The sequence below is a fragment of the Leopardus geoffroyi genome, chromosome B3, assembly GCF_018350155.1.
Source record: "Leopardus geoffroyi isolate Oge1 chromosome B3, O.geoffroyi_Oge1_pat1.0, whole genome shotgun sequence".
NCBI lineage: Eukaryota > Metazoa > Chordata > Mammalia > Carnivora > Felidae > Leopardus > Leopardus geoffroyi.
In genome coordinates, this window is record NC_059337.1 from 98004350 (window position 1) to 98022505 (window position 18156).

The 18156-nt window shown below is 46.0% G+C and overlaps 1 long non-coding RNA gene across 1 annotated transcript; it reads right to left on the reverse strand.

The window, feature by feature from the left end:
* Positions 1–14115: 14115 nt before the first annotated feature.
* On the reverse strand, positions 14116–17773 carry LOC123583800. The gene is made up of 3 exons (XR_006705001.1): positions 16727–17773; positions 14749–14959; positions 14116–14470 (listed from the first exon to the last, which is right to left on the reverse strand). It is a non-coding gene; the product is annotated as an uncharacterized LOC123583800 (long non-coding RNA).
* Positions 17774–18156: the final 383 nt, after the last annotated feature.

Here is an 18156-nt window from a genome sequence, read left to right on the forward strand (position 1 = left end):
AGCTGTAAAATCCCAAGGAAAACTGGAGCATCCAAATGCTGTGGGTATGCTTTTGGCAGGCCTCCTCTGTCAGCACTCTGTCCCTCTCCCCCTCAAACACAGGGACAAATACAGCCAGCGGGGAAGAAGCCAAAGAAAGCAGCTTAGGACCCTGGTGAGGAGGGGGCTGGTCCACCAGCCACTGGGGAATCCCTTTACATGGAGGTCAGCCTTGATATGGGGGTGGAGCAGGGGAACCCAGAAACCCTCTGTCAGAGTCCCAGGACTCTGGTCCTCGTTAGACTCCTAGGGTAGTCCACCCCAGAGGGAGACCCTGGAGCTAGACCAGCTAGGGTGATAACCGGCAGCCCAATATTGCACAATATTGTCAGAAATTTGATCTAATCCAACATTTATAGGTTGGAAGAGTTCTAGATTTGTGGCTTCTTTGGGAGGAAAAACAGATCAGAAGACACTGATAACCTGGACTCTCATGGCAAAATAGACAGTGCTATTTAGATAGAGCGCGTGTCTGACAGTTCTCCACACACCCCCCATTCCCTGTGACACCCCTCACTCGGGGCCAGGTGCTACTGACCCTGGACTTGTGCTGCTGTTTTTCTTATAGTAGAGACAGATTTCTCTATGTACCCTTAGCCATCAAAAGTGATTTTTCCACACTTGACCGACAGGTTCTTACTGGCATTTGAATTTGCAAGCCCTGATATCAGCAAGGAACCTAGAATGGCCGAGATGGTTCCAGTCATGAGGGACAGAAAATAAACCCAAATAATTGAAACAAAAATGAAAAGAGGGGTTGGCTGTCTCGTGCAGCTGGGAGGAGTACCCCCCGGGCAGCTACAGAAGTGAGGAGGTGGGGGGGAGGGGACTGCGGGAATCACAGAAAAGGGCCATGCAACCCCGCCAGGATTCTCTCTCCAGCTCTCCCATCCGCTGGTCTCTGCTTGTCTTTGCATGCTGCCCTCATTCTCTTTTAGCAGAGACGCCTTGGTCATGTGGTGAGGATCGTGGCCACTAGAAGCCCCAATTTAGAAATCCCGGTAGAAAAAAGAGCTTCCTTTCTCCATGTCTGAAAAACAATCCCAGGAAAGATGCCGGCTTCACTTGGGTCATATGCCTCAGAGTGGCAGGATGTTTTTTTTTTAAGTCCAGTACGTAAGTAGCTGGTCACTGGTCTCAGTAGGTCACAAGCAGTAGCTTATTTAATCCCTGTCTTTTAAAAAAGCCTATAAGTTAGTCCAGTTACTATCTTCATTGCAAATGAACAAACATGTAAGTGGCCTTCACAAGGTCACAGAGCTATTGCTTGGTAGAACTGGAATTTGGGCCCCAGCAGTCTGGCTCCAGAGTCTGTATTTATGTCCCCATGTTACAGTTGTACCTTCATGCTATGGTTGTGTGGGATTGCATGGCGTAACTCTAGGGGAGCAAACCCTGGACCTAAACAGCGTGACCTCGTAGGCAACACGGGGGGAAGGGACTAACACTGTTGTCAGAGTGGACAGGAGACTAATGGTGGCTCATATTTGGTAGCTGTGGGGGGGGGGTAGGTACTGTGACTGACAGCCCCACCTGTCCCACATTTACTGGGGGAGGAGTAGTTCCCCAGAGAAAGAAGCCCAGGCACATAGTGATCACGTATGACCATCTCAGGAGCATCTAGGGGCAGTCATGGCTTCAGTATCTGCCTATCTTCCTGCTCCCTAAAGATGTCTAGATATGAAATTGTCTCTGGGAATGATATACTGGTCCAGGGTCTCAGAGAAGAGAGGAGAGGAGAGGAGAGGAGAGAAAAGAAGAGAAGAGAAGAGAGAAAAAAGAGACAATGATTTATTCATCCAAACTATAAAAGATAAACAAATAGCTCAATGTCAATGACACAAAAAAGGCTTTAAAGAAAACTCGTAATCACTATTCACATGCTCTGAGCCTCTTACAACTCCACTTTTTAAATGAGAGACCCCACACAGGTTACCTAACCTTTCTGAATCTCAGTTTCTTCATCTATAAAGTGGGGAATAAGGCCTCTCCATGTTCTTAGGATTTGATGAGATAAGCAGCCATGGCTCATGGCACATGGAAGTCTCGAGAGAATGTTAGTCATTAAAGAGAGAATCTAAGCGTCATTCAGAACCCTCTGCTCTCACTTTCAACCTAATGTAGTGTGTTTCTCGGAGAATTGCACAACTCTGCCAGCTCTCCTAGTTTAGCCTCAGTTTCTCAGGATAAAACACAAGCCCCACTCCCTGCTAAGGACCCTTGCAAAGGGCGGTGAGAGGGGTGTGGGGAGGGGGCCGAGGGGCACTTGGTACAAGTGACTGAAGGAATGCCAAGAGCTCTCATAATGAACGGGGTGGTGATAAAGGAGATGCTATGAGAACGAGAAGACGCAGGAAAGGGGGGTGGGGAACGCAACTTTGAAATAAGTAAAACTCTGTCATCATTGCATTTTAGAGTTAAAGGAAACTTAGAGAGGATCCAGTTGAGTGGTTATTCAACCATTTTTTAAAAAATAAAATCTTATGCAGACTCTAAATCTGCAAAACAGATACAGGGCAAGCCGCCTGGATAGAATGAGGGCTTGGGGAGCCGTCAGTTTGGCCTCCATGCTGGGCTTGCTCCTAGGAACAAAGTTTGAACCCCAGATCTGGGTCAATCCAAGAATCCAACACCACCACAAATATCCACTCTGCTTGCACTCCACAAATGAATTACCTCTTTCAATATCCACCCCCAAACTTAGCGTCTTAAAACAACAACGATTTTATTTGCTCCTGAGTCTGTGGGTCAGTCATTTGGGCTGAGCTCAGCAGGGGGTCTCCTGGGGTTATTTCTGCAGCTGCATCATCTTAGAGGCATGAAAGGGGCTGGATAGACTAACATGGCCTCACTCACATGTCTGATAGTCGGTGCTGGCTCCCTGCTGAGCCTCTCTCCTCCTCGGAGAGCTGCTCTGAGACTCTTTATACATAGCACTGACTTCTAAGAGGACAGGATTAGAAGTTGAAAGTTCTCCTGAGGTATGAGGTAAGAAGTCCCATAATATCACTTTTGCGGTATCCTACTGGTCCAAGCAAGTCACAAGAGCAGCTCAGATTCAAATTGAAGGTGTGGAAAAATAGACTCTTGATGGGAGGAATGTCAAAGTCACATTGAAAGGAGCTGTTTGCACAGGAATGGGAGGCATTTGGGGTTACTCATTTTATTTTTTGGTACCTACCACATCTCCACATTTTCCGTAACCTTTTTTCAATAAGCTTGGCATATATTTGGTACCCAAAAATGACAACTTGTAGTATATATGGATGAATGTGGCAAATTCTGCTATTATATAAACCCTCTCATTATTCATTCTCCATTTCTTTTCTATTTACAAAACCTCAGTTCTTTTTTTCAGGGTGGCCATGTGCCCAGTTCCAAATAGTCACCTTCCCAGATTTCCTAATTGCTGGAGTGGCCACGTGACCCAGTTCTGGCCAATGAACGTCACTAGAAGTCTTCTGGGTGGGGCTTCCGGGAAAGCTGTTGTTTTCTTGGTCAAAGGGAGAAAGCTCCATGGCACTTGCCTTTTGCATTTTCCCTGCTCCCTTCCTGTCTCATTCCTGCCTGGATCCCATTTGTAACACTTAGGGGTAGAGCATCCATTTTGAAACCATGAGACTAGATACATAGATGCACAGAAGCAGCCCGATCGCCAATGGTATCACGGGACCTCTTCTCTAGTCATGCACTCCCTGCTTCTGACATTCTTGTTGTCTGAAAGAAATAAACTCTACTTGGTTAAGTCAGTTAGAGCTGTGGTTTCTGCTATTGAAACAGCAGTGACAGTGAGATGAGACTGGGAAGGAGAGCAGAAGGCTAACCATCAAGGGCCATGACTTAGGAAGACACCATAGTTGCTGCAAACACTGAAATGAGTTTCTGCCTTTCGTTATGCTTATGTGTGCACTCGTGTGTATTTGGATGTGCCTGAATCTAGATATAGGTGGTTTGGCACATCCAAATACATGCAAGCACACATAAGCATAGGGATGAATGTTTGTGTACAAGGAAATACAGTAGTTTTTGCAAACTTTAAAATCAGATTGGAGTCCAGTGTTTGAAAGGCTGAAATAAGTTGGAGGTGAAAATATAAGTTCAATGGTAATGACTATAAGCTCTTGTACTTAGATTTTTTAAAAAGATGTCAGCATGGGAGAGCTTAGTTTCACTGCCTGAGGGTTGGAGTTGACTGCAAAGGCTTAGAATGAGCTCAGAGTGAGCTATGAGCGCCAAACGCTCTGGCTCACCCTCTGACTGTGATGATTATCTAGGATCCAGAACACAGAGAGCAGATGTCCCTCAGCCTCTGCATGGTCAGAGCGCTGTGCCCATCCTAGGACTGGCAAATGGAGCCCAGCCAGAGAAAGACCAGGATGCCATCCAGGATCTGGGAAAGTTTAACTTGGACAAGAGAAGACATGGAGGGGCCTGAAAGGATAATAACTGTAATAAGTCATCTATCACTGCATCCAAACCACACCTAAAACTGAGCGCCTTAAACCAACAATAACCATTCATTTGCTCAGGATTCTGGAGTCTGGGCTGGAGAGATTTTTCTCTGCCCCACGTGGTGTCATGGGGTGGATTGGGCTCACTGACACATTTGCAGTCAGCTGACAGGTTGACTGGGGCTGAAGGAGCCATGATTGCTTCACTGGCTTGTCTGTCATCTCAGCTGAGATGGCTGGAATGTCTGTGGACCAGCAGCACTTCTCTGCTCGTTGGGCCCTTTCAGCCTACTTCTCCACGTGGCTCTCATCCTCCAGAAAGCTAGCTCAGGCTTCATGGCCTCTCAGGACAGCAAGACAGTGAAAGTGGACGCTACAAGGCTACCAGTGCTCAAGACTAGAACTTTTGTCACATTCTGTTGCACCATGCAAGTCATATGGCCAGTCCATATATTGTGTGGAAAGGGACCACACAAAAGTGTGAATTCAGGGGTGCCTGGGTGGCTCGGTTGGTTAAGTGTCCCATTCTTGGTTTCAGCTCAGGTCATGACTTCATGGTTTGTGAGTTTGAGCCCTGCATCAGGCTCTGCGCTGACAGTGCAGAGCCTGCTTGGGATTTGCTCTCCCTCACTCTCTGCCCCTCCCATGTGTGCGCGTGCTCTCTCGCTCAAAATAAATAAATAAAACTTGAAAAAAAAAAAAAAAAAGAGTGTGAATTCAGGAGTGAGATTCACTGGGGGCTATTTTGCAGCTGTCTTTCCAAATAACTGATATCTAGTTTTTCTAAGGTCTTTATAGTTCACAAAGGATGCTTTCTTGCACTGTCTTATTTGATCCTTACAACTAAGTTGAGATTATGGTAAGTGGTATGCTGGCAAAACAAAAAATAAATCAACAAAAAGCTCTGATTTATAGCATTTGCTGCTTACTTTCCTCGGTGTAAATACTCCCACCGTGGTTCATCTTTAGCAAGCAACGCGAGATCACTGAAAGCAGAGGTGAGAGGAGGGACAGTTGTCATCTGGCTCCAACACACGACTGTATGTAGTGAGGTGATGGGACTTTCTCAAAATCACACATAACCCATAGTGGCAGATCTGGTACCCAACCCAGATCCAAACTGTATGCTTTGGTGATAACATCACCCTACCTCATAGTGATTTTCTTCAAACATCTGAAGGCTGCTATAGGCAAGGGGTAGCAATAGTCTAGGTTTCCCCAGAAGGCAAAGTAAGAGTCATTGTGAGTAAATTTCAGAAAGACAGATTTTGGTGTAAGAAATTCAGTATGAAAATGGATTCTGCAATAACAGAGCCACCCAAAGAGAATGAATCGCTTCATGACGTAGTGTTGTCCCTATCATAAAGTGTCTGTCAGAGGCTGGACGTTTGAAGATTTCTGAATTAGGGGAGAGGCTGAAGGTTGAACTAGAGAACCAACATCTAGGACTTAGATTCTGATTGTAAGAATGTTCTGAACTCCAAAATCTAGAATCACTCAGTGTCCTTTTAAGACCAAAGAGGGCAAGGAAAAAGAAGAGAAAAGAAGGGAAGGAAAAGAGAAGGTGAATGTTAAATCCTGGGAGGAGCTTGGCCACAAGAGACGTGACAGTCCTAGTGAGAGAAGTCTCCTGAATACATTCAGGTTGGAAAATGGGTCTTCAGTAGGGTAGCTCTGGTCCAAGTGACAGAGACATATGACTCATGACATGGAAGCACAACTTTTATTGTATTCAACTCAAATGACAGAGATAGCCCAAGACCTTGTGTTTGAAATGTTAGAATGTTCTTTGTGTGGCAGAATGCAACTGTTGATATTGCCTGGCTCTTTAGATAATGCTTGCTTTCTAACTGGGCTTCTTTAATTTTTCTCAGAAGGAAACTTGCTGAGGATTTAGCATTTAGTTGCTGGCTCAACCAGAACCCACTGCTCCCGCCTCTGGCTGTGCTGCCCACTTTTGCTTGGGGGTCTGGCAGTCTTGGGCACTTCCCCCTCAGCCCTGAGGGCTTCCTGAAGCAGTTAAAGATTCTAGTTTTATAATGAGAATGGCAAAACTGGAAGCTTTCCCAAAGAAACAGCTCAAAACTTGAGGAATAAATCTCGGCATTTGGGAATAAACACCTGGGATGTTTCCTGGGATGACTCAGGCGTCACCAGCCCTGCCAAGAAATTACATGGGTAATCATAAAGCCTGGGAGCTTCCAGGGAGCGCCCAAGACCGTTACTGAAGTAGATAACTCATCTCTGAGAGAAAGTCCTTCAGCTCAAAAACTGTACGAGTCCATGCATCTCTGGTTGTAAGGAGCTGCTATTCCTGTGTGCTAAACCCAAAGAAAGGAAGGTGAGTTGACCAAGCAAAGCCTGGTTCCCGCTCCTTCAGCAGGCAGCTCTCCCAAGTGGGACCACCCCCCATCAGAGACTTTCAAGGACGCTTTCACATGGAGGTTCCTGGGTTTCCACAGAGTGATATGCTCCTCCAAGTCCAGTGGGTCCATCACCCATATGTAGAAGGGTCTGGAATGTCTGGACAGGATGTGAAATAAGAAGCAATGATGGGAGGTTGGGGAAGCAATGATGGTCCCCAACCCACTTCCCTGGAGACACTCTGAAAAACCTTTAGACAATAAGGAACCATCATCAAAGTACAGACAAACCGGTACCAGCCTTAAAAACCAGAGGAACCCTTTCCTCAGGCTCAGAGTGCCCTCAGCTATTTTTGTTTTGCTCCTGCACAGAAATAGGTCTAAAAACTTCAGTGAAACAGGGCATCAGGTATTAAAGTAGAGCTTCCCATTCCCATCTCCTCACTCAGTAAATGGTAGGACTTGGGCATCCAGCCTGATCATGGGACTGTGGGACCCCTGGGCCTGGGGCCTGAAGCCAGCTCAGGGCTCAGGTATTGGGGCTGCTTCATGACACCCAACTTCCCTTTTCTCTCTACTTCCCTTCTCCACTCTACCCCTCACCAACTTCAAATCACTAGCATCACACACTTTAGTGAACTTAAAGATCATGCTAGTTTTAACACCTGATGTTACAGAAAAAGCCCAGAGATGAGGAGCAGAGATGCTGACTTTTGAAGGACACTCAACTAGTTATAGAAGAGTAGCTCATTAGCCAGTTTATACCACTAACCTTTTCAGTACATGACCCTCTTCCCCACTTCTCTCTTTCCCAAACAAAGTATGGTAGCCAGCCTCCAAGATGGCAGTCACACCCTGGCATAGCCCTTCTCCCATCACATCAGGGGAGGTCTGTATGACCAATAGAATATAGCAGATGGAATGGGATGTCACTTCTGAGATTAGGTTATAAGAACTGTGGCTTTTGCCTTGGGCTCTCTCTCTCTCATTCCCTCTCTCTTTTACTTAGATCATTTACTCTGGGGGAAGCCAATTGCCACATCATGAAGACAGGCAGGCTATGACAGGATCACATGGTGAGGGACTGAAGTCTCTGGCCAACAACCAGTGAGGAACTAAGGCCTACATGACGGAGGTCCCAAGCAGATCCTTCCCCAGTTGAGCCCTCAGATAGCTGCAGCCCTAGCCAGCAGCTTAATTGCAACCTCATGAGGGACCATGAATCGGAAACACCATCTGAGCTACTCCTGGATTCCTAATTCACAGAAACTGTGAGATGATAAATGTCTGTTGTTTTAAGCTGCTAAATTTAAGAGTATTTTGTTATATAGGAGTAGATTAAAACCACTAGAGTTTTTTCCTGGCTGTTTTTTTCCCATTTGGAAACAGAGAGAAGGAGAGGGAGAGGGAGAGGGAGAGGGAGAGATGAAGGCAAATCCTAGTTTACCAGTCAATAAGACCTTGTCCTACACTATTTTAAGAGATGAAACTGTGGCAAATCAGGAAAAAAAAAAAAAAAAAAAAAAAAAAAAGGAAGCTTCCCTAGAGGCCTGGGGCAAGAGCCTCATTAGCACAGGATTAAGTGTCTTTCCAGGACTAAGTGAAAGAATTTTAGTTGCTGGGCTGCTAGCATGCACCGGCTCCCTTTATAGAAGCTGTGAGCATGTGTGGCTTATGCAAGTGGTAACCACATAAGATGCATAATGTATAGACCTTACAAAGCTTTAGAAATGGAGTTAGTCTTTGGCGGCTATTTTGTGACTGAAGGGTACTCCCTTAAGTTAAAGGCGATTTCCTGTGATTCTGGCTTCTCTGTTGGGATGGAATTTCTGTGTGGTGTTTTAAGAGGCTTCGGCAAAGGCAGAGCCTAAACTCAATTCGCCCTCCCCACCCCTATTCACTCCCCACACCCCCCCTATTCACACCCCTGTCTGCTGAATGTACACAACTAAGAGAAGAAGCTCTTTGAAAGGTGCCTGAGCAAAAAGTGCTCCTTCGGACAGACTTTCTTGTTGGAAGGTCCAAAACTGTAAGGTCCTTATGCAAGAGGCTCTAGCCTACGCACTCTACCCTATATGCTCAAAAGTGAGCTCTGTCTTGTTTTCTATCCAGAAAACCTATAGCTGGAAGCATAACGGGCTTTCCTGTGCCCAGAATTTGTTTCCTAAAATATAGCTAAACTAGGTTAATGCCTTTTTTTCCCCTTATCTTTCTTCTTTTTCTTTCTCCCTTTTTTTTTCCCCCCTTGAAATGTAGATTCAGAGCCTCTGGGAAACTTTCTAGCTTCTTATTTTAAAGATACAACAAGAATACAGCTGTTAACTTCGTTTCAGGAAGCATTTCAAGCAGGCAAGCCAGAGAGGTGGGCCTGACCGGCTCTCCCAGGTCAGTCAGAGACAATGAGAGCTGGCACAGAGCCTGTGCAATGCCATGGTGTCTTACTGTACATAATAATGTCAAGTTCATTTGGTGCAGCTGGGGGAGGGCTGGAGGCATTTTCAGAACTATTGTTTCTGAGCCAACAACCTTGTCTTTCCAGCTGTTCCGTAGTCTCTTAAAGGAGACCAGGAAGTAGAAAAAAATGAACAAGTTGGAGCCAGAAGTCAGTTTCCGCCAACAGGAACAATGGGTACATTTGTGCCTCTCACACAGCGGCAACTGGTCTCAAGGAGGATGAAATGAAATTATGTCCATGCTGTTACCATCATGAGAGTCTCACCATGGGAACTTCCGGATGTACTTTTTCAGAATCTTAGGGTTCTGGGAAGACCATTCTAGTCAAAGAGAGATTCTATAAGAAAGTCGGAGAGTGGCCAGTTCTTGGGTGACCTCTAGAAGCACGAGAAAATGCAAATATGTGCTTTCTTCAAAATGAAGGCAGGGGAATTGATGCTGTTGGAGGGGTTTTTGTGCCCCCCTCTTTCTTCTGTTTAGAGCCGCTTTCTCTCTTCAACATGGCGTCTGTGTTCCATTTCTCACAACCTGCTACATTTATAGATCAAAAGACCAGTTGCCAAAAACTCAGTGACCCAACTCTCTTACCTCTGCTGATGACTCTCAAATGTCTATCTCCAGCCCTGACCCCATTCCCAGGTACCTGCTGGAAATCACTAGCTAGATGTCCATCGTACCTTAAGTTCAATTTTTCAAAAGGACATCTTTCTCTCAAAATGGTTCCAACTCCCATTGTTAGCTAGTAAATAAGGGATACATTTTTTTTTATCTATTAAAAAAATTGGGGGGGGGGTGCCTGGGTGGCTCAGTTGGTTAAGCGTCTGACTTCGGCTTAGGTCATGATCTCGCCATTCTGAGTTCAAGCCTTGCATCCCGCTCTGTGCTGACAGCTCAGAGCCTGGAGCCTGTTTCAGATTCTGTGTCTCCCTCTCTGTCTCTCTAAAAAATAAATAAACATTAATTTTTTTTTAAATTTTGGGGTGCATAGGTGGCTCAGTTTGTTAAGCGACCGACTCCTGATTTTAATTCAGATCATGAATTCATGGTTTGTGAGTTCTGGCCCTGCGTCAGGCTCTGCACTGACAGTGTGGAACCTGCTTGGGATTCTCTCTCTCCTTCTCTCTACACCTCCCCTACTCACACTCTCTTTCTCTCTCTCTCAAAAATAAATAAATAAACTTAAAAAAACATTTTTTTTTTTTTTACCCTTTACTCTCTTTTGTTCCCTGTTCCAAACTGCTCCCCACACCTGGTACATGTTCTTTCAAAATGTCTCTTGAAGTCCTCTTATTCTTTCCAGATCTTCGCATGCTATCCCACTGCAAGTCTTCCTTCTCTGACATCTGGATTCCTGTCCCTGCTTCTCATCACCTCTTCACTTCCAATGCTCTCTCTCCCATTTATTTGAACACGATGTGATCTTTGTATCAGTCAAGATAGGCTAGGCTACACTGCAGTAACAAATGATTCCAAAATCTCAGGCTTCACACGATAAAGGCTTACGTCTTATTTACATTATAGATCCATCATGGACTTGTTCTGGCACTGCTCCCAGTTTTTGTCATCCTGGGACTTAAGTGAATGGAACATTCCCTGTTTGGGACTCTGTTGTTTTTCAGTGCAAAGGGAAAAGAGAGCACAGTGAATCATGCTATGATGATCAAAGCTTTTGCCTAGAAACGGCATACATCCCTTTTACATTTCATTGGCAAAAGCATCACACAAATCTGATGTCATCTAGGTAGGGAGGTATAATCCTTTCACAGGGAAAGGACAAATGATTGTGACCACCACTGCAGTCTTCTGTGGTACTCATTCCTGTACCTGAGCTTTCCTCTTCTCTCCAGGACCCAACTCTCATGTGTTGGAACCTCAGCCACCTCACTGTCCTGCTTATTCTCTCTGGCTCAGAGGGATTTCTCTTTTCCATGACCTTTTATAGACTTTATCATCAACAGCCCCCATACTGGATTGGTTTTAGGTGTCTATGTGCCCATGGCCCTTTAGGTGGTCTTGTGATCCCCTACTCCTGGCCACAGCTGACTGGATCTTCAGGGATGGCAAGTGACAGAAGGATAGTCAAAATGTAGGCTCACAGAGGCCTAGGGGTTGGGCCAATCTAATACAGAAAGAACTACCAAACAAGAAGGAATATACCACTTGAGGGGATAGTTAAGGCTGAAAGGATGCCTCGAGGTAGAGTCAGAGCAGCTGGAAGCTGAGGTTAGGAGAGAGCTGAAGCCACAGGAACAGAGGAGGTGGCCTTAGAGAGAGGAGCAGACACACAGAGCAGGGACACCATGAGAGAGGGCGGGGCCTGCTGAGAGAGAGGTAGAGGGGACTTGCCATGCCTCACCTCTATCTTACTTCCAGTGCCACACACATGGAGTCTTACAATAAGTCCCTATTTTCTTGAGCGGTTTGAGGGGTCTCTGTTTTTAGTATCAGCAAATCCTAAATAAAGTCACCTCGAGCTTGGAGAAATATCGATCGTCAACTTGTTTCACATGAGTCCTGTTTGACCTGCCCATTTAGACATCAGGTCCCTAAAGCAAGGCATGCATTTGTGTTCTCCATGAGCCTACCATGCAGCATAGGCTTCTGTACACATTCTGCAAATGGCTTGCCATCCACGTCCACATGCCTTTGCCTCATTGTCATCATCATCATCTTCTTTATGGCCAACTCTAGAAAATCAACCCTAGGCCTTACTGCTGAACAAATCAGAAAGGAAATATGCATTTCCTCCCCCGGGAGACAGTCTCTATGCCCACCGAGCACAAATTTCTGGGACCTTCATAGTCAACACGCTGTGGACAGTGGGCACAGAGCCACCCCCCTGGGTAAATTGCTGGGTCTCAGATTCAGCCTCTTGAAAATGGGGTTAACATCTGGTTATGGTGAGAGAAAATAATAAAAGTATAGAACTATTGGCAGAATAAGAAATCGGCAGAATAAGAAATCGGCAGAATAAGAAATTGGCAGAATGAGAAATGCTTAGTAGCAGCAAGTCCTCACCCTGCTTAACAAAATGCCCCATGTGCTCAAATCAGCCTGATATGAGATGCGTAAAGTGAGTAGATGGGAGGAACCAGCTGGTGGCCACTTGGGCCACTGGTCTGCTTCCACAGAGCCTTCAGATAGCCTTTGTCTCTCTTCCCCCATCCCTTCTGCCTTCCAAGCTCCCGCGTGGATGGCAAAGTTTGGGGAACAGGGGCAGCCGAGACCACATACAGTTTTTTCATGTGTGTGTTTGTGCATACCCAAGAATTGTTCAACACAGACAGTCTTTAGTTGGGGTCTGAAGAGACTGCACTACTTTTCCCACCCATATAGACATTGATTTTCTGCCAAGAAGAGGAAAAAAAAATAGATTATAGAGATAGATGAAAGATAGATAGATTCACCGACAGACCTCTCCAGTTAACAGCAGCCTTTCATTCCTGGGAAGTGTCTGTGTTTAACATGATTCCCAGGAGGTGAGCAGAAAAGGCTTTTCCTATGAAGGAGTTGGCCCCACTCACTATGCCCCTGGTTGTCTGCAGGTGGAGAGACCACCTGGGTTTTGCTGTTCAGAAGAATGGCCAAGAGAAACTTCAGCTGTTCTCATTCTTCATATCCCAACGTGAGACAGCAGGGAAATCATTTGAGACCAGTGGCTATCCCCAAACTCCCCTGCTAGTTGGCACTTAAGGGACCTTGTATTAGTTTGCTTGGGCTGTCCTAACAAAGGAGCACAGACCGTGTGGCTTAAACAACAGAAACGTGTTGTGTCACAGTTCTGGAAGCTAGAAGTTCCATAAAGGGCTGTCAGCAGGGTCGGTTCCTTCCAAAGGCTGTGAGGGGTAATCCATCCCATGTCCCTCCTCTCGCTTCTGGTGGTTTGCTGGTGATCTTTGGCACCCGTGGCTTGTAGAAGCGTCACCCTGCCTCTGCCTTGGTGTTCTCCCTGTGTGCTTGTCTGTCTCCAAATTTCCCTTTTTTATAAGGACACAAAACTTGTTGGATTAGGATTTACCTTAATGACTTCATTTTAACGTGATGACCTCTGTTAAGACTCTATCTCCAAATAAGGCCACATTCTGAGATAGCGGGATTTAAGACTTCAACATATGTGTGTGTGTGTGTGTGTGTGTGTGTGTGTGCGCGCGCGCGCGCACGCCAGGTTCACAATTTAACTCACACAAGGCCTCATCTCATCTGACCCAACATGTGAGGTGTGCACTCACCCTGCCAGACCTGAGTTTATAAGCAGACACACTGACTTTCTCCCTTTGAGTCTTGACCTCATGGACTTAGTCAGCCAGAGGCTGGGGCAACAGACTGATTAAAGCCCGCACTGCTTGAAAAGCCCAATGCAGGGAGGTTCCATTAAAGCACCTCCGATCATTTTTGTGATATTTCCAAGTTGGTGCATGTTCTCAGCTTTTCCCTCTCATTCTCTTTATACCTCTTTGGGAAGGGTGGGGAGGAGCGCCTGAAGGCTGGCGGCCTCCCTGGACTTCATGTGACTCTCTACAGCAGGACTCTCACCAGGCGGCCACTAAGGGAAGGTAGCAGGAGCTCAAGAAGCTTTGGGCTGTGAAGCTGTCATTCACGGAGGTGGAAATTCTGAGGTCAGGCCTAGCTCTGGTGTGGGAGTTAGGAGACAGAGGAGGTGCAGGGGCAAGGGAAGGACCAAGAGACCAAGGAGGGGACAAAAGAGATTTGTTATTATTACAGGCTTTTCTGTAAGCTAGGTAATTTGTGAGTTGTGCAGATAAATGTTCTCTTAATTAGGCTGAAAGGAAATTGTGTGTAGTCGTTGGGATTGTGTTTGACTTTGTAACAGAAAATCTGAAAATAATAGAGGCTTTATTTATTTGATTGACCTTTATTTCTCCCTTACATAAAAGAAGCCTGGAGGTAGGCGATCCAGGGCTGATATGGTGTATGACAGTCTCGTGGTCATCAGGGAACAAAGCTCCACTTAATATACTGTTTGCCAACTTTTAGCCGTGTCTCCTCATGGTCCCTGATGGCTGCTCAGCTGCCAGCCATCACCTCCAGATACCAGGTAGCAGAAAAAAGGTCTCAGAGACCCCATACGTTACTTCTGCCTACATCTTATTGGGCAGGTGGCCATGTAATCCTTTCTCTGGGTAGTTATGTACCTAGTAAAACCTGGGGATTTGTTATTAAGAAAAGAAGAAAGAATGTTGAGAGCAAACAGTGGTCTCCACCATCACACTATCTATGAAGGAAAGAAGTTCCTATCTAAATTCCCAAGTTCATCCTCAGCAAGAGAATGTTTCTGAAGCATAAATTCTTTGTCCCGGAGGATCTCAGGATCCTCCTGGATCTGAACCATCCCTCAGATCTCAGCTTCAGCCTCAGTTCCCCAGAAATCTCCTGGGTCCCGTAGCCTGCATTAGCCTCCCTGTCTTATGCTCTCATTGCACCTTGGGCTTCTTCTTTAAAGCACTCGGCACCCTTGTCATTATTGGATTATCTCAAGTTATTTGTGTACAGAGTGATTTCCTTGTAAACTGGACAGTAAGCTTCATGAGGGCAGAGACTTTGCCTTGTTCACCATTATCTCCATAGTTGATGGAGGAGAGGAAAAACTTCCCTCTACCCTTTTAGGTTCTGTGGCTGGACCTAAGAATTAAACTGGCATAAAACAGATTAACAAGAGAAGAGCTTACAAATTTTATTTCATATTTTTACATGTACACAGGAGTTTTCCAAAGGAAAATGAGGACCTCAAAAAGCTGTTAGGCCCCAGTACACTGTGGGGATGTGATAAGATAAAGGGGCTTGGGTCCAGGGGCAGTATATTGTGGGCCGGTGACTAGAAAATGTATGGGGGAAACCAATAAAAGATAAGTGTTATCTTAGCAGGTTTGTTTGTATGGGTTCTTTTTGGCATCTTCTTCCAGTCTCTGGTGAGACAGGGGTGAAAGTCACCTTTCTCAGAGAAATTTTATGACCTGCTTTAGGTTAAAAAAAAAAAAAAAAGAAAGAAAGAAAAAAGAGGGGGATGGGGAGTCAGAGAGCCCTTCCTGCATCTGCTGTTTCTCAAGTGACTTCAGTTCAAAACAATCACTAAAAGTGGCATATTTTGGGGTGGCACCTTCTGAACCCCTCCAGAGACCTTTGATAAATATTCATTAGCTGACTAACTGTGAGTGATTAGAATACTAGAGAGGCTCCAGATTCAAGGCCATTTCCAATGAGACTTTTCTTTAACTGACTTCCCTGGCTGAGAGGGGGCAAACCTGGATTCTCATACACCTGCCAGGATTTGTGCGGCTGGAGTGCCCATGCTGATGTCTGGGAGGGATGTGGGTTGGGGCTTTCAGACCAGCCTCTTGGAGGAGGACTCCCATGATAAACTCCACTTTACAAAAGCAGCTCTAGCCAGAAGCACACCCAGGAGCAGGAGCAGAGGGGAACAGAAACTGTCGCAGTGTGGGTGAGTTTTAGATTGGAAAATGCAACTGGCCGCCCGATGTTTTGGGAAGAAAAGTAGGTCACCATCCTGCGCTCAGTCCAATGGCATCCCCAGGGCCTAAAGGGGAGGAGTTGTGTGATCATCGATTGTGGGCAAATTTGGTCATGCTCAACTTTATGAAAACTACCTGCCCCCACACCCTGTCATTCTCCAGTCTCCTTAAAAATCAAGGAAAGATCAGTCCAGGCTGTTCAGCTTTTAGGTCTTGGTTACAGAATCCTTCCGAGTCCAGCTTTTTTTTTTTTTTTTTAACATTTTTATTCGTTTTTGAGAGAGAGACAGAGAGAGGGAGAGAGCACAAGTGGGGGAGGGGCAGAGAGAGAGAGAGAGGGAGACACAGAATTTGAAGCAAGCTCCAGGCTCCCAGCTGTCAGCACAGAGCTCTACACGGGGCTTGAACTCACAAACGTCACAAAACTTAAGATCGTGACCTGAGCTGAAGTCTCACACTCAACTGACTGAGCCACCCAGGTATGCCTTCTGTGTCCAGCTTTTTAAGAAAAAGCTTTTAAGCACTTTCCAAACCAAAAGGCAGAACCCAGAATCCAGAATGGCTTCCAAACCCTCCATTTTTAACTTATCTAATGAAAGAAGGAGCATTCTGTTCTCTAGCATAGGGTCCTGGGGTTTTAAAGGAGAGAGCAAGTTTGGGGGAGCTCTGGGGGGGGGGGCAGAGAAGTCTTACCTGCATCTCTGTTATGAGGCCAATGAGAAGCTCTGTGGACGGGGCTCCCTCCGACGCCCCAGCCCAGGGAAGGAGAGGAGACCAAGATTGAGAAATGAAGACTCCTCCAATTTGGCAAACAAAACCTCACCCCCTGCGTCGTGCCCTTCCACGTTCCGCACTTTGATATTAGTCATAACAATCCGGTCATACAGTAACCACTTCTCCTTCTGACTGAGAAGCTGAAAGTGATACTCACCCGGGGTGTGATTTGGGGATTTTCTGGGGCAGGACTGTGGAGGACATGCTGGAGTTGTCCCCTCCTGGTTTGCAAGAGCCGATTATTAAATATTGGAAAGTGTTGTGAGTCTGCTGTTAAACCACCAAAATCTGCCGTGGTGGGACTGTTTACACCGTGGAAACTGGCAAATAGTACAAATTCGGATTTTTGTTTTTCTTTTCTTTTTTCTTTTTTTTTTTTTTTCAGAGAGCTAGCTGGTTTACCAGCACACACTGCGTTGCTCGCATTACTCCTGAGGCAGGAGTTCCGGGAGGGCTTGAGGAAGTGGTGGGAGGAGACCAAGGAGTGAGCGGAGTGACGGTGTTCCGGTGTTTCCCTGGACATCTTTGTGACGTCATCCTTCTCCATTCATCCTGCATTCTCTTGGAGTCGGTGCTTTCTCCGTGGGAACACCGATGGATTCCACTCCCGCTTCTTCAGAGAACTTGAACAAGTTTACTTTCACTCGCCCCTGCGCTCAAGGGCTCCAAGAGCACAGCTTCCAAGAGCACCAGGCCCATTTTTCTCGCAGAAAGAGGAGAAAAGGAAAAGCTGGAGAGGCGCCTTTAATGGCGACAAGTCAACGGAAAAGTAGATATGGGAATCCTGATAATCAAAGGTTGGCTTCCTTCGCATCCTCTGATAAAATCGGCAAGCCAAGTGTGCCAGTGATGGCCACAGGCGGTATTATGGAAGTGGATCCCTCTGCTTCAGATTCCATTTTCAGAAGTCACAAAAGGTTGAAAACGAAATATTTTCATGAAAAGGATAATAAATGAGACCAGGATTGGTATAGAGAAAGATTCTTAAATTTTACTGCACTGGCCGGCCTAGTGAAGAGAATGCGTGCAAAAAACACAGATTTCCAGGACTTTCTTTGAAAATTTTGGATTCTGGAGGCCTATAGAGGAGACCAAAAATCAGCCTTTTTAAAATTAATTAATTAATTAAATTTTATTTATTTTTAATGTTTATTTATTTTTGAGAGAGAGGGGGAGAGAGAGAGAGAGAGAGACAGCGTGTGAGCAGGGGAAGGGCAGAGAAAGAGGGAGACACAGAATCCACAGCTGAGCTGTCAGCACAGAACCTGATGCTGGGCTCGAACCCACGAACTGTGAGATCATGACCCCAGCCGAAGTCAGACGCTTAACCGACTGAGCCACCCAGGCACCCTGAAAATCAGCCTTTTTAAAAGCTCCACTGCCACCCATCATTCTGCCACTGCCTCAGGACTCCAGTCTGAGAAACTGGTCTAGAGAGGGTCCTCAGGAGGCATTTGTTGATGGTAGACTGGTTCCTGGGTGGGCCCTCCTCAGGGCCCAGGCCCTGCTCTGCCTCAGGTCTTCAAGATTCATCCACTGGCATAGGTGGGCCCAGTACCCAGTTTAGGAGTTTACTCATCCTGATTT